Here is a 16,445-nt window from a genome sequence, read left to right on the forward strand (position 1 = left end):
AAATCATAGTTGATAGTATGTTTGCACCCTATTAGGAAAAGTTTTTGATGCACACAGGGATTTAATCTTTAGAAGGTCCCATTCATCTATTTTATCTCCTCTAGATTGTGCATTTTTTACCATATTTATCAACCTTCTTATACCATTGGCAAGGCCTTTTAAGCTTGGATCTACTTTGTCTTTTATGATATTTATGATTTTGGGCTTTGCTGCATGTCTCTGATCCACTTTGAGTTGATTTTTACATATGGTTTGAGATGTTTCAGCATTATACTGGTTGTAGTCCAGTTTCTCCAGCACCATTTGTTGAAATGGTTGCCATTTTCCCCATTTGATAATGTTTTGGTTTTTTCCTTGTTGATTATCTGTTGACCATAGATAAATGGATTAATGTCTGGTTCCTTGATTCTGTTCCTATTGGCGTTTGTGCCTGTTATTGTACCAGTACTATGTTGTTCTGGTTATTATAGCTGTGTAGGTTTTGCAACCCATCTTACACTTCTGTTTTGTTTTTCAGAAGTGTTTACTTATTTGTGGTCTCATTTCTTTCCAAATAATTTGACAATTGTCTTTTCAATCTCCTTGAGAAATTAACTTGATATCTATGTTTGGATTACATTAAACAGGTAGATTGCTTTTGGTTGTTAGTATATGCTGTTGAGTTGCCTGCGACTCATTGTGAATTTATAATTGACAGCTCTGAAGCCTGCACTAACCTGAGCCAGTCTCACTGACTCTGACATGTCTACCCATTATCCCAGTTACTGTGTCAGTCCATCTCATCTGGTGTCTTCCTGTGTTGTGCTGTCCCTCTTCTCTCTGAGCATGATATCCTTCTCTAAAGACTGGTTCCTCCGGTACATGTACCCAATCTATGTGAAATGGAGATTCAAAATCTGAGCCTCCAAGGAAAAACTTGGTTTCACCCTCTCTAAGGACAGATCTTTTTGTTCTCTTGGTAGACCATGAAATGTTCAGTATTCTTGTCCAGTACCACAACTCAAAGGCATTGATACTTCTACTGTCATCTTTAGTCATTGCTCTTTAGTCACTAGATTGCTTTTATGAGGATCATAATTTTTGCTGTATTGAAACTTCTTATCCATCAATAGGGAACATTCTATTCATTTAGGTCCTTTATTATTCCTCATGGAAGTGTTTTATAGTTTTCTTTAAAAATGTTTTGTGTCACATATTAGATTTATTCCTAAGTATCTCTTAGTTTGTGGTTGGCTGTTGTAAATAGTATTGCTTTCTCTGTTTCTTTCTTGATGTTCTCTTTGTAAGCGTAAAGGGATCTCACTGACTTTTGTATAGTGATCTTGTATCCTGCCACCCTAGTAAATCAGTTCACTAACTATAACAGTTTTGGGTTTGGGTGTTGTTTTGTTGTTGTTGTTGTTGTTGTTGTTATTGTTGTTGAGTCCTTGGGGTTTTCTGTGTACTCTGTCCTATCATTTGCATTAAAAGAGAGTTTCATTACATCTTTGTTAATCTGGATGGCTTTTATTTTCTTCTATTTTCTTATATTGGGAGAAGGATGGACAATCTCTTCCCATGTGATTAACTGTTTCAAAAACCCATCAGAGGGTCAGCTTATGTGTTGGTTCAGACTTGATGGTACACAATAACAACAACAACATTGTTGAATTGACTTAGCAAGTGCCTCCAATATAATATTGAACAGGAGTGGTGAAAACATACATCTTTGTCTGGTTCCAGTTCACAGGGAAAATACTTTCAGTCTTTCTCCACTGAGAATGACATTGGTTTTTTCTTTTGCATATATACTTGCACTGTGTTGAGGAAATTACCTTCAATTCCTATTTTATTGTGTATTTTAATCAACAAAAGTTGTTGGGTTTTTGACAACACCTTTTCAGTATTAATTGCTTTGATCATGTGGTTCTTGTTATGTGCTTTGTTAGTGGAGTGAATTATGTTGATTGTTTTTCTTTTTTTAACCCATTCTTGCATACCTGTCATGAATCCCACTTGGTCATGGAAAATTATATTTTTTATGTGCTATTGGATTCTAATGGCCAGTATTTTGTCAAGGGGTTTTGAGTCTATGTTTATTAGAGATATTTGTTGGTAGTTTTCATTTTTTTGGTAGTGTCTTTCCCTGGTTTTAGTATTAAAGTATGCTTCCTTCATAGAGTGACTCTAGGAATATTCTTTATTCTATTTTTTAAAAATAATTTAAGCAGAATTGTTGATTGCTCTTCTCTGAATGTTTGAATTATATAAATTCAGCAGAGAAGCCAGAAGTTTTATTTGTGGGGAAGTCTTTTCAATACATGCTTAATTTCTTCCTTTTAATGAGTTTACTCAAGTGTTCTACATCTGTCCATGTCAATCTTAGGAAGGCATGAGTTTTAATAAATTTTTCCATTTCCTCTTGATTTTAAAAAATTCCAATATTATAATTTCCTCCGATGTGTTGTGAACTCACCATTATCATTGCTTATTGAGTTATTTGCACCTACTCTTCCTCCCTCTTTTGTTAAGTTTTCAAATGGTTTATTAATTTTATTAACCCTTTGGAAAAAACAGCTCCTATTTTTGTTGATGGTTTTGATCATTTTTCTGTGTTCTATGTCGAATAGCTTTTGTTCTTATAATTTCTTTTCTTCTAGAGGCTGTGGCATTAGAACACTATTATTTTTATATTTGAAGGACATGTTGAGTGGATCATTAATTTTGCTTCTTTCTTCATTTTATATTTGTTTTCATATTGCTAAGAACTTCCCTCTGAGGACTGCCTTACCTGAATCCCAGAAGTTTTGGTATGTTGTATTTTCACTTGTTTTGGGGAACTTTTTTATTTCATTCTTTATTTCTTCTATAACTTACTTGTGCTGTAGCAGGGTGTTATTTAGCTTCCATATGAATGGTTTTATAAGCCTTATAGGCTTATGTTTAATTCCTAGTTTTATGGAATTGTGTTCTAAGAAAATACTTTGTATTATTTCAATGTTTTTGAATTTGTAGAGACTTGATTAATTTCCTAATTTTCTGAAGAAAGTACCACATACACTTGAGAAAAAGTGAATTGAGTGTTAGTTGGTCACAGTACCCTGAATACATCCACAAAATTAAGCTGGCTGATTGTATAGTTGAGATCTTCTTCATCTTTGTTAAGTTTCTTTAAATTGACCTATCTTTTGATCAGAGTGGTATGTTAAATATTCCTCTCAATATCATATTACTGTCTGTTTCTTTCTTTGATTCTGTTAACCAAGGCTTTCTATATTTTTCAGATCTATCAACATCAAGAAAACAAAGATTCTCACCATTTGGCTGATTGGCAGTATCGTGATAGATGGTGAAGAGCTTGAGATTGTTGACAGCTTCAGTTTGTTTGGCTCTATAGTCAACAGTCTTTGTCCCAGCAACCAGGAAATTAAAAGATGAATTGCATTTGGAAAGTCTGATGTCAGAGACCTCTCCAAAGTATGGAAGAGCAATGATGTAAATCTAGAGACTAAGATGTGCCAGATCCAGGCCATGGTCTTTACAAATGCTTGCTATACACCAGAGAGCTTGACAATGACTAGGGATGATAGAAGGAGAGTTGATGCCTTTAAGCTGTGGTGCTTGAGAAGAGTATTGAATATACCATGGACTGCTAGGAGAACAAACAAGTTTGTCCTGGAGAGGGTGAATCCAGGCTGCTCATATACTTTGTACATGTTACAAGGTGGGATCAGTCGTTGGAGAGGGACATCATGCTTGGGAGGGTGGAGATACAACACAGAAAAGGAAGACCCTCAATGAGATGGATTAATTCTGTCACTGGGCTAATGAGAATGGGCATGTCAGAGACATTAAGATTGCCAAAGGATAGAGCAGGGTTTAGGGCTGTTGTACATAGGGTCACTATGAATCGCAGGCAACTAAACAGCACATAACAACAACAATAACAACAATATGTTTTGGTGCATAGATGTTGACCAAGGTTTTGTCTTCTTGATCTACTGTGTCTTTAATCATTATATAATGCCTTTCCTTATCTTTCATGTTGGCTTTCATCCTGAAGTCTACTTTACCAGATACTCGTATTGACACGTTTGCTTCTTTGTGGATGCTATTTGCTTGGTATATTTTTTCCAACCTTCAATTTAGAGTCTTTCTTATTATTTCTTAGATATGTCTCTTGTAGGCAACATATCAATGATTTTGGTTTGGGTATTATTTTTTTAATCAATTATGCTACTATTTTTTCTTAGTTGGTACATTTAGTCCACTCACATTAAGTGTAGTCATTCATAAGCCAGGTTTTACCATTGCTTTAGTGCTGTTTCCTTTTTGTTCTTTCTAGTTACCATGGTCTGTTCATTTTCCTTTGCCTTTGTGTGAATGATTTCCCTAATAATTTCTTATTTTTTTTTTAGATTTGGGCTTCTTTTTATAAATTCTTAAGTTTCTTTTTCTTTTCAATGGAAATTTTTGCTAGGTACAGGCTTTGTGTTGGGCAATTGTTTTCTTTCAACTTCCTGCATGTACCATTCATTGCCATTTTGCTCACATAGTTTCTGCTAAGAAAACAGAAATTATTCTAATTGTTTCTCATTGGTAAGTGACTCTTTGCCTTTCTTACTGCTTTTAGTATTCTGTTGTTATCTTTTATTTTAGAAAATTTGGCTATGGTATATCTTGATGAATGTATTTCTGGATCTAGTCATTTTGGTATTCACTGAACTTCTTAAATGTGGATTTCCTCATTTTGAATAGTACCTGAGAAGTTTTCCTTTAGGACCTCTTGCACAATTATCTCAGTGATTTTTCTACCCTTCTCCCATTCTGAAATTCCAATTTAATGTTTGCTATTCCTTTTGATGTCCTCCCACATTATTCTAATGTTTTCCTCAATTTCTTTAGGTCTCCTGCCTAATTGTTCTTCTGTTACATTTCCCTTGAAGTTCTTGTCTTCCAGTTTACTAGCTCTCTGCTTCATCTCTTCTACTTTTTTTCCATCCCAAGTGTTGGAGATTTCAGCCCAGTTCTATACTAATATTATGGATTGTATTTTCATGCATTTCTATTTTTTCTAGTACTGTGATGTTTGTACCATTTCTGTCTTTTTGATGATTTAAAAAAATCTTTTAGCTCTCTATCTATAGTGTCAATTCTTCCATCTTTTGCATGTTCTTCTGTAGTTATTCATGTTCCTCCTTATATATTAACTTTCTTCCATTGTTTCTTTCATCATATACATAGTCTGTAGTTTTTCAAATAATTCCACATTAGTATATTTCTTCTTGTTCTTTGCTTCTAAGGTTTCCCCTCTATTTCTAACTTCCATTTGTTTCTTCCATCATTTGTATCTTCTTCCATAGCTCTTCATATGTCTCCATATCAATATATATCTTCTGCCTTCCTGACTCTGGAACATTCATAGGTCTGCAATATGCTCTGCTCTTTTTGGAGAAGACCTAATTTGTTTTATCACGATGTTTGAAGCTGCCTTCTGCTTTCTTGATATTGTGTGACATTTCTTGATAAGTGTTTTTGTGGGTCATGGAGTCAGAACTGACTCACAGCTGACCCTTTGGCAGGTTTTCAGAGGCAGTTAATCACAGGGGAGGGGATTGCCCATCCTTTTCCTGTGAAACAGGTGATGACCTTGAACCCCGTGCCTTTCAAATTAAAGTTCAGCTTTTTGCCTCTAGTCCACCAGAGCTGCTTATATTGTGTCTGTATAAGTTGTTAGTAATTCTTAACTTTATGCTCTTATTTAGTAGTTTTAAGCTTAAAAAGTTCAGTCTGTGTGATGGGGCACTCATTTTACTAGAAGTCTTTTCAAGGACCACCTAAGTTATGGAGAGGAAACAATCTTGCATGCTAAAATTAAGGAGGACCTGTAGTGCTTGCTGCAGAAGCTCAAGGTCTATAGTCTTCAATATGGATTGAAACTCAACATCAAGAAGACACAGATTCTCATCACTGCCAATTAACAGCAAAGATTGAGGTTGTTAACAGTTTCAGCTGTTCTGGTCCATAGTCAAAACTCGTAGCACAGCAGTCAGGAAATTAAAAGGCAAATTGCACTGGGAAAATTTGCTGTCAGGGACCTCTCTAAAATGCTGAGAAGCAACAAAATCAGTCTAGAGACTAAGGTGAACCTGATCCAGGCCTTGTTCTTCTCAATTACTTGCTATGCATCAGAGAGCTGAACAATGACAGAAGAAGAATTGATGACTTTGAGATGTGGTGCTGGGGAAGAATCTTGAACATACTATGGACTGCTAAGAAAACAAATAGGTCTGTTTTGGAGAAGGTAAAACCAAGTTTCTCCTTGGAGGCTAGGATTTTGAAACTTTGTCTTACATACTTTCGGCATGTGGCCAGTAGAAGCTGGTCTTTGAGGAAGGGCATCATGCTTGGAAGGGTGGAGGGACAGCAAAGAAGAGGAAGAACCTGGATGAGATACAAAAACTGGGGCAATGGGAGTAGGTGTGTCAGAGTCAGTTAGATTGGCTCAGGACAGGGCAGGCTTCAGATCCGTTGTACATAAGGATGCTATGAATCACAGATGACTTGAGGGAACATAACAACAAAAACTTCAACAACAAAAGTCCTTTAGGGGGTTCTCTGATTTGCAATGGATCCCTGCAGAAATATCACTTTATTGTAGCTCTCTCTTCCAATCTCTACTGTCCTTCTATGTCTGTGGAATGAATGAGTGGTGAAGACCAGGTGCTCACTTATGCAGTTTGTGTGCAGAAAAGTCAGCTGTCTTTTTTACTGTTAAGCATATGAGCTGAGAAAGCAACTCTTTCTCCTATTTGTAGCTCCCTGACATAAACTCTATTGTCCTGTATGGCCTCACAGCAGCAGGGATGCCTAGATGGGGGACTTTTCCCCAGTGACGTTTCAGTCCCATCTTCCTACTGCACATGAAAGTGCTGGTTCTTGTAAATAGTGCATCACTTGATTATGTCTTATAACATTGATTTTGAATCTCTCTTTTCTAATAAAATCACTTAATGATATGAATGTCTCTATAAATACTGTTTTAATTGCATTTCACAAATTTAGATATGCTCTAATTTTTCTTAATTTTAAAATTTTTCTGATTTCCTAAATGCTTCATTCTTGACTTTGGTAATTTTTGAGAGTTAAACTCTGCCATCTTGGTTAGAGCTCTGTAGTAAAATTTTGGCTTCAGTAGTTTCTTGGCTTTTTGGGGTGTGATTTTCTCAACATTTTTGTCTCTTTTAGTCCCAACAGCACAATTCTGCCTTTTTGCAATGGTGAATATTCTGAAGGAATGTGTTTCCTGCCCCTCTACCAGTAGAAATAGACTTCTAATAATAAACAAATAAATTACTCATGTAGCAGATATGTTTTTCTCCTAGGTCTAAGAGTTGTTTTTTTCCCTTTGTTATTATTTTCTAATTCTATTCTCTCAGTAACACTGGGCAGTTCATAAATCACTAAATTCAGCTACTTATAGGAAATAACAAACAGATATGTCTTGGGGAAAGTTCAGCCGAATTGCTCCTTGGAGGAAAGAATGGCAAAGTTTTATCACAAATACTTTGGGCATGTTGCCAGGAAAGGCTATTCCTTGGAAAGAAACATCTTGCTTGGAAAGGCTGAGGGTCAGTGAAAGAGAGCAAGACCCTTAATGAAATAGATTGACACAGTGACTACAGCAATAGGCTCAAGAGTGTCAGAGATGATGTGGATGGCACAGGTTAGGACGGAGTTCAGGTCTGTTGTTCATAGGGATGCCATGAGTCATATTTAATTTGACTGTGCCTAACAACAACAAAGAAATAAGGGTTATTTTCATTGGTACAAGTACCTTTACTGGAAATTAGAGATTTAAGGCCTGTTCTTTGATTATAAACTTCCTTCATCTCTGATATCCCCAATAAGCCTCTCTCTATACTTTCTGATGAGTTCCTTGTGGAATTTGAAGGAAAGAGACAATGAGCAAACATATACTCCCTTTCATTTTTTTCTTCATTCAATCCCTGAGGATATTAAAACTAACCCATCTTCTACATTTATCAGTTTTTTTACCATTGTAACTGATTTCTACTTACTCCTCTGTGTGGAAATAGATACCTATTTCTCTCATGTTGTCAGAACAGATAATGAATAGAAGCTATCTCACCTTGGATGAATTTTAGGGTTTAAAAAAATTTTCTTTAATATCTCAGCAGTGTACTCATTCCAGCGAGAATTATGATTTTGTTCTTTATTTGAACTTTGTCGTTGCTGTTCTGTGGCATTGAGTCACCTCTGACTTATAAAGACCGTATGTACAGTAGCTCTGAACCCTGCCCTATCTGAGCCAATTCTATCATTTCAACAGGCCCAATCCCTCTTCCCAAGTAACTGAGTCAATCCATCTCATTCTGGTTCTTCTTGTCCTTCACTGACCCTCCACCCTTCCAAGCATGATACTTCTCCAAGAACTGGCCCATACTTGCCACATGCCCAAAATATGTGAGACGGAGCTTCAGAATCCTTGCCTTCAGGGAGCAGCTGGGTTTCACCCTCTCCATAAATGACTTGTTTGTTCTCATGGCAGTCCAAGGCATGTTCAACATTCTTCTCTAGCACCCCTTAGCGTCTCCAGAGAGGCATTATTACTCTTTAGTACTCTAGAGATTCCTGACAGCAGACTTTTTGAGTGCAGTTCATCTTTTGGTTTCTTGACTGCTGGTGCCAAGAGTATTGATTGTGGAACCACACAAACTGAGGCTGTTAACAATCTCAATCTCTTCTCCATCTATCATAAAACTGCCAATTGTCCTACTGGAGAGAATCTTTGTTTTCTTGATGTTCAATCCATATTGAAAACTATAGTCCTTGACCTTCTGCAGCAAATGTCTCATGTCCTCTTCAGTTTCTGCAAGCAAGGTTGTGTTATCTGCATAACACAGGTTATGTATGAACGATCATCCAATCCTGATGACACATTACTCCTCGTAAAGTTCAGTCTCTTGAATGATCTATTCTGCATATAGGTTGAAAGGATATGGAGAAAGGATGAATCCTTGACATGAGACTTTCCTGATCCTAAATCATACAGTGTTTCCCTGCTTTGTTCTGACTGCTGCTTCTTGGTCCCAGTATAGGCTTTGCTTGAGTACAATTAAGTGTTCTGGGATTCCCTTTCTTATCATTGTTAGCCACAATTTTGTGATCTAAACAGTCAAATGTCTTTGCATAGTCAATGAAACACATTTAAACTTTACCAAAATTTAGGAAGAGTGATACTTTTTCCAATATTTTACATCATAGACAAAAGTTACTTGTTAATAAAACTAAACGGAGTATAGCATAAACATTGCAATTTGTTATTTAGTCAACCCTTTTGTAGCTGCTTGGTCAGTGAGTTTTTGGAGACATTAAATCACACTAAAAGAGACTGTCCATGTTTTTCCTTTAGGACAACTAACTTAACTTTGGGTTGGCAGTGTAGCTACTTATGACTAGATCAACAGAAATACTCATAATATAAATAGGGTAAATTTAATTTATAGACATTTGTCAAATATTCATAATTCTGTGTTTTCAAAATAGAAGCAACCAACAACAATAACTACATTACATTTTCATATTAAGTCTACCACAAATAAAGCTTCAACTTTTATGAATATTATTATTTCATAATTATCTACTAAACATTCAAAATGATGACATTTTTATTAAACTGAGAGAGGTTATTTTGTATTTCAAAATTCTAATTTACAAATTTATTTTGTATATCCCCAATTGATTGTCATTCTTTTTATATCTTCAGTGAACTTACTAAAAATATTTTAACTAACTTTCTAAAAACAGCAGAAAGACTAATATATAGGTAATTTATAAAGAAACTGAGAAGGACCTGAGACATTTGCTGCAGAATGTCAAGAACTGCAGCCTTCTATATGAATTGAAGCTCAACATTAAGAAAACAAGGATTCTCACCTCTGGACCAATTGGCAGCATCATGATAGATGGTGAAGAGATTGAGATTGTTAACAGCTTCAGTTTGCTTGGCTCCACAAGTAACACTCTTGGTACCAGCAGATAGGAAATCAAAAGATTAATTGCATTGGGAAAGTCTGCTCTGAGGGATCTCTTCAGAGTACTGAAGAACAATGATGTCAGTCTAGAGACTAAGATGTCCCTGATTTAAGTCATGGTCTTCACAATTAATTGTTATTCATCAGAGATCTGGACAATAACTAAGGATGATATAAGAAGAATCAATGCCTTCGAACTGCAGTGCTGATGAAGAGTATTGAGTATAACATGAACTGCTAGGAGAACAAACAGGTTCAACCTGGAGAGGGTGAAACCAAGCTGATCCTTGGAGTCAAGAATGTTGAAGTTTCATCTGACATACTTTAGGCATGTTACAAGGAGGGACACTTTGCAGAAGGATATCATGCTTGGAAAGATGACCTTAGATGGGATAGATTGACTCCATCATCCTATTGTCTGGGATAACAGGGGTATGTGTGTCAGAGACAACGAAGTTGGCTCAGGATAGAGCAGGTTTCAGAGCTGTTGTACATAGGGTCGCTATAAGTTGCAAGCAAACTCAATGGCATATAGCAACAACAACATGAAATTAATCTTTATACACTGAAAATAAACTTGTACCAGTACTAATAAACTTAATTTAAGTAATTTAAACTTAATTTATAATACTATAAACCAAGATCTACAAATCATGGCGCATAGGTCAAATTCCAGACTTTTTTTTATGTTCTTCAATTGAAATTGACTTTTACATTTAAAATCCTGAAAATTTTAAGCAAAAAAGAATATTCAGCAGAAAACATATGACCCCTTGTAGAAAAATTTTGCCGATCCACTGTGTAAAAATGTCTTTATGAGTTATTTAATTATTAATATTATTAGCATGAAAGATATATATTGGCATTAACAACTAATCTGAGGCTGCATGCATAAAGATTAAAAAAATTTTTTCTCCATAAAAAATTGGAGGAAAAATTGCTTGTATAAAAGTGTTTTTCCACCATTTATTTGTTTATTGATCTGTAGGTAATGTTTTATAATCTGTATTGAGTCTAATAATACTCTCAAATAGTCATTACTGGGGCATAAGTAAGTCTACAATGAGTTTTCAAAAAGCTTTCAGGAGTAGACTGCCAATAATTCTCCAACAGAGTATCTGGTGGATTCCAATAGTCAGAGAGTCACAGCAATTGAGTTAGCAACCCTATTCCCAACAGACTATGCCACCATAACTCCTTAATAATAGTGCATCTGTTTGTTATAATGTGCTATCAAGTTAAAAACAGCTAACAGCTGACCCTCCAGTAGGTTTTCAGAGGCTGTAAATCACAGGACAGATTTGTCATATTTATCCCACAGAGTAGCTTATGGAATCAAATTACTCATCTATAAGTAGGCAGTTGAACTCTTTACCCATAAGATAATCAGAGTTCCCTTTTGATTTTGGGTTTTGTTTCATTTTTTCTTTATTTTTCCAGAGCTCCATTTTAATAACATTAGTAACACTGTTTTAGAATTTTTTAAATTAAATAAAATGTTGTAGGCAAAGCATCTTGTATGAAACCTGTTATATACTAAATAAACATCATCACCTATCAATTATATAAAGTAAATAATAAATTTTAAATTCAGCAATGGCAATGACGGGCAATATTAAAATATTGATCTAAAAAATAAATATATTTACCACTACTGTTAATACAACTAAGAGATCTGGTGGCATGGTGATTATATGTTCAGGACTTAACTATGTTTGGCATTTCAAAACCATTACTCAAAGCACAGGGAAAAAATGTGGCAATCTCCATAAATTCTGTAGTCTTGAAATTCCTCTAGGACAATTCTATCATAAAAAGTTAGTATGAGTTGGGATCTATTCCATAGCAACAGAATTAGTGCATATATACTATATCATTAAAAAAAATTTTGGTAAAACCATGATAGATTGAGAAGAGATTGAGATTGCTGATGATTTCCTCGTACTCAGATTCCTAATCTTTTGCTCTTGGCAATAGCAGTCAGGAAAATCAAAAGATGAATTTCAATTTCCCAACAGGGGAAATCTGCTGTCAGGAACCTCTCCAGAGTGCTAGAGAGCAAAAAAATGTCAGTCTAGAGACCAAGGTGTGTCTAATCCAGGCCATTGTCTTCACAATTACATGCTACTGATAAAAGAATGAGACAATGACTAAGGGTGACAGAAGAAGAATTGATGCCTTTGTGTTGTAGTTCTGAAGAAGAGCACTGAACACACAATGGGCTTCCGAGGAAACAACCAGGTCTGTTCTGGAGAGGCTGAAACCAATATGCTCCTTGGAGGCAAAGATCTTAAAGCTCCAATTGACATCCTTTGGCAATGTTGCCAGGAGGAATCAGTCCTTGAAGAAATACATCAAGTTTAGGATGGAGGGACAGAACAGGAAAAGGAGAACCTGAATGAGATGGATTGAAACAGTATCTGGGGTAATAAAGACAAGTGTGTTGACAACAGTGAGATTAGTTCAGGATAGGCCAGGGTTCAAGGCTATTGTGAATAAGGCCGCTATGAGTCTCATTTGTCTTGATGGCACCCAAAACCAACAAGGAGCTATGGTAGATTGTTGTTTTGCTAAGTAGTGTTGAATTAACTAAGACTCATAGTGAACCTGTGAATTATGTATCTGCACCCTACCTTAGCATGTTCAATTCTCATAACCTCTAATATACTTAAGCCCATTGTGACAGTCACTATGTCAAGATATCTCTTGAGGATTTTTCTCTCCTTTACTCACACTCCACTTTATAAAGCATGATTTTCTTTTCCAAATACCAGCCCCTCCTAACAACTTTCTCAGAATATCTGAGATAAAGCTTCATCATCTTTGTCTCCAAGGAACACCCTGTTTGAATTTTCTCTAAAAGATATTTACTTGTTCTTTTGACAGTCCATGGCATATTGAATACTCTTCTCCAAGACCATTACTTGGAGGCATCAATTATTCTGTCATCCTTAGTCATTGTCCCACTTTTAGAAACAAGAAGAAATTAAAATGGTATTGATTTGAATCAGATGAATCTTAATTTTAAGATTAATATAATTGTTCCTTAACACCTTAGAGAGGTCTTTGGGAGCAGATGTATCTTATGCAATATATCTTGATTTCTTGATTGCTGGTACCAATGGTGGTGATTGTGGATAAAAGAAAGAATCTCTGGTATCAATTTTCTCTCCATTTATCATTAGGTGCTTATTGGTCCAGGAGTGAGAATTTTTGTCTTCTTGATGAGGTTGTGTTGTTAGGTGCTGTTGATTAGCCTGAAATGCATAGTGACACTATGAACAATAGCTGTGAACTCTGCCATAACCTGAGCTAAACTCATTCCCTCCTACACACCTACCCCGTTACCTGAGTTAGTATGTCAATCAGTCTCATCCAGTGTCTTATTATCCTTTACTGTCCCTCTCTCCTTCCAAGTATGATGTCCTTATCCAAAGACTGGACCCCCCTGGCTACATACTCAAAGGTTATAAGACAGACCTCCAAAATCCTTGCCTCCAAGGATTAACTTGGTGTTAATCTCTCCAGGATAGACCTCTATGTTCTTTTGTCAGGCAATGATATGTTCAATATTCTTCTCTTTTCTATCATCCTTCATCATTATCCAGCTCTCTAAAGCCTGGATCAGATTCACCTTAATTTCTAGATTGACATTATTGCTCTTTAGTACTCTGAAGAGGTCCCTGACAGCAGATTTTACCAGTGCAATTTGTCTTTTAATTTCTTGACTTCTGGTGCCAAGAGTGTTGATTATAGACCCAAGCAAGCTGAAATTGTTAAAAATCTCAATCTCTATCTAGCACCGTTCTGTCAATTGGCAAATTGGAGAGAATCTTCAGGGGTTTTTTTGTTTGCTTGTTTGTTTTTATGCTGAAAGTCAATCCATATATATATATAAGACTACAGTCCTTGACCTTCTACAGCAAACACTTCAGGTCCTCTTCATTTTCAGTAAGCAAGGTTGTAGCTTCTCAATAATGCAGGTTGTTGATGAGTCTTCCCCCAGTCCTGATGCCACATTCCTCCTCAACCTTTCAAATGAAATTAACTGTTTAGCATATAGATTGAAAAGCTCCAGAGACTGGATGCATCGCTGGTACACTCCTTTTCTATTTGAACAATACAGTTTTTCCTTGTTCTATTTTGAGAACTGTTTCCTGGCTCAAGTACAGGGTTCACATTAGCATGATCAAGTGTTCTGGGATTCCTGTTCTTCTCATTATTAGCCTCAATCTGTTGTGATTTACACAGTAAAATGCCTTTGCACAGCCAATGTAACACAGACATTCCTCTAGAACTCTCTGCTTTCAGCCAAGATCCATTTGACATTGATGATAATGTCTCCAAGTGCCTCCACCTCTTATAAATCAAGTTTGCATTCCTGGTAGTTCTCTGTTGGTGTACTACTATTCCCATAATTTTTAATTTTTTTTTCATAATTAGCAGGAGGATTTAGCTTACCTGTGATATTAGTGATATTGTTCAATAATCTCCACTCTGTTCTATCCCGTTTTTGTAAGAGGAATAAATGGTAGTTGCACTCGAAATTTCTTACCACAACCTCATGAGCACGTTCAAGGCAGCACACATTTGTTGAAATATGTCAATTAATATTCCATCAAGCCCAGGGTCCTAGTTTCTTGCCAATTCCTTCAAAGCAGCTTGAAATTCCTCCTTTATCACCATTGACTCTTGATCATATCTTGCTTTATACGTTCTTCTGAGTCAGTCAATTATTATTTTTTTTTACAGTGACTCACTATACTCTTTACATCTTCTTTTCATGTTTCCTGGATCAATCAATATTCTGCTCATAGCATGCTTAAGTACTGCAATTTGATGCTTGAATTTGCTCTTCCAATTCTCTAGTTTAAGGAATGCTGAGTGAATTTGTCTTTTATGATTTTCTGACTCTAGCTTTTTGCACATTTCACTATAATGCGTTGCTTTGTCTTCTTGAGTTGCCCTTTGAAATCTTCTATTCATGTTCTTGATTCTCTCAATTCCTCCTTTTGCTTTGGCTTCTTGTTGCTCTAGTAAAATATTGAGATTCTTTTCTGACAACCATCTCAGTCTCTTCTTCCTCCTCTGTCTCTGTAAATATCTTTTGTGTTATTCATGGATGACATAATTTTCTTTTTTTAAATGTTATTGGTTTCCTTTTATTTGTCTGGCAGAAGTGCAAGCTGGGTTTAGAAGGGGTCATGATACTAGGGTTATTAAAGCTAATGTCAGGTGTATCTTGGCTGAGAGCAGAGAGTACCAGATGAATGTCTACCTGTGTTTTGTTGATTATTATTAAAAAAATATTTGACTGTGTGGATTACAACAAACTATGACTAACTCAGATTAGAATGGCAATCCCAGAACACTTGATAGTGCTAATGCAAAACTTATACCAGGAGACAGTCTTCAGAACAAAGCAGGGAAACACAAAATTGGGAAGGGTGTACACAAGGGATATGTCCTATCTCCATACCTTTCCAAACTATATGCCGAAGAGAGTATCAGGGAGGCTGGGCTGTATGAGGAGAAATGTGGCATCAGGATTGGCAAAGATTCATCAACAATCTGCATTATGCAAATTACACACCCTGCTTGCTGAAACTGAGGAGGATATGAAGTGCTTGCTGCAGAAGGTTAAGAACTGCAGCCTTCAATATGGATTGAGGCTCAATACTAAGAAAACGAAAATTCTCACCACTGGACTTATTTACAGCAGCATGATAGATGGTGAAGAGATTGAGATTGTTAACAGCTTTACTTTCTTTGGTACCCATAGCCAGGAAATTAAAAAAAATGTTGAAAAGTCTGCTGTTAGAGACCTCTCCAAAATACTGATGAGCAATGATGTCATTCTGGAGACTAAGGTGCACCTGATACAGGCCATGGTTTTTGCAATCACTTGGTGTGCATCAGAGAGCTGGGCAGTGACTAGGGATGACAGAATGAGAATTGATGCCTTTGACTGTGGAGTTGGAGAAGAGTGTTGAATATACCATGGACTACTAAGAGAATGAACAGGCTTGACCTGGAGAGGGTTAAATCAGGCTGGTCCTTGGAGGCAAGGATCCTGAAACTTTGACATAGTTCGGACATGCTGCAAGGTGGGACCAGTCTTTAGGGATACCATGCTTGGGAGGGTGGAGGGACAGCACAGGAGAGGAAGACCCTCCTTGACATGGATTGACTCATTGACTGGGGTTGGGGGGGTGGTAGGTGTGTCAGAGACAGTGAGATTGGCACAGCAAAGATCAAAGTTTAGGACTGTTGTACACAGGGTCTCTATGATTTGCCGGTGACTAGAAGGCACATAACAACAGCAACAACATTGGCTTATTTACAAAGTTTGTGTACATTGTATTTTACACTATTCTTTGTGATGTAAATTACAATGATATACCATCT

General features: G+C 36.4%; 1 pseudogene; it reads left to right on the forward strand.

Annotated features, from left to right (window-relative positions):
• The first annotated feature begins 16,134 nt into the window (after positions 1–16,134).
• Positions 16,135–16,445, forward strand: part of LOC102865866 — a 6,970-nt pseudogene continuing 6,659 nt past the window's right edge.

This window comes from Elephantulus edwardii, unplaced genomic scaffold, assembly GCF_000299155.1.
Source record: "Elephantulus edwardii isolate Elephantulus edwardi_28Jun2011 unplaced genomic scaffold, EleEdw1.0 scaffold00198, whole genome shotgun sequence".
NCBI lineage: Eukaryota > Metazoa > Chordata > Mammalia > Macroscelidea > Macroscelididae > Elephantulus > Elephantulus edwardii.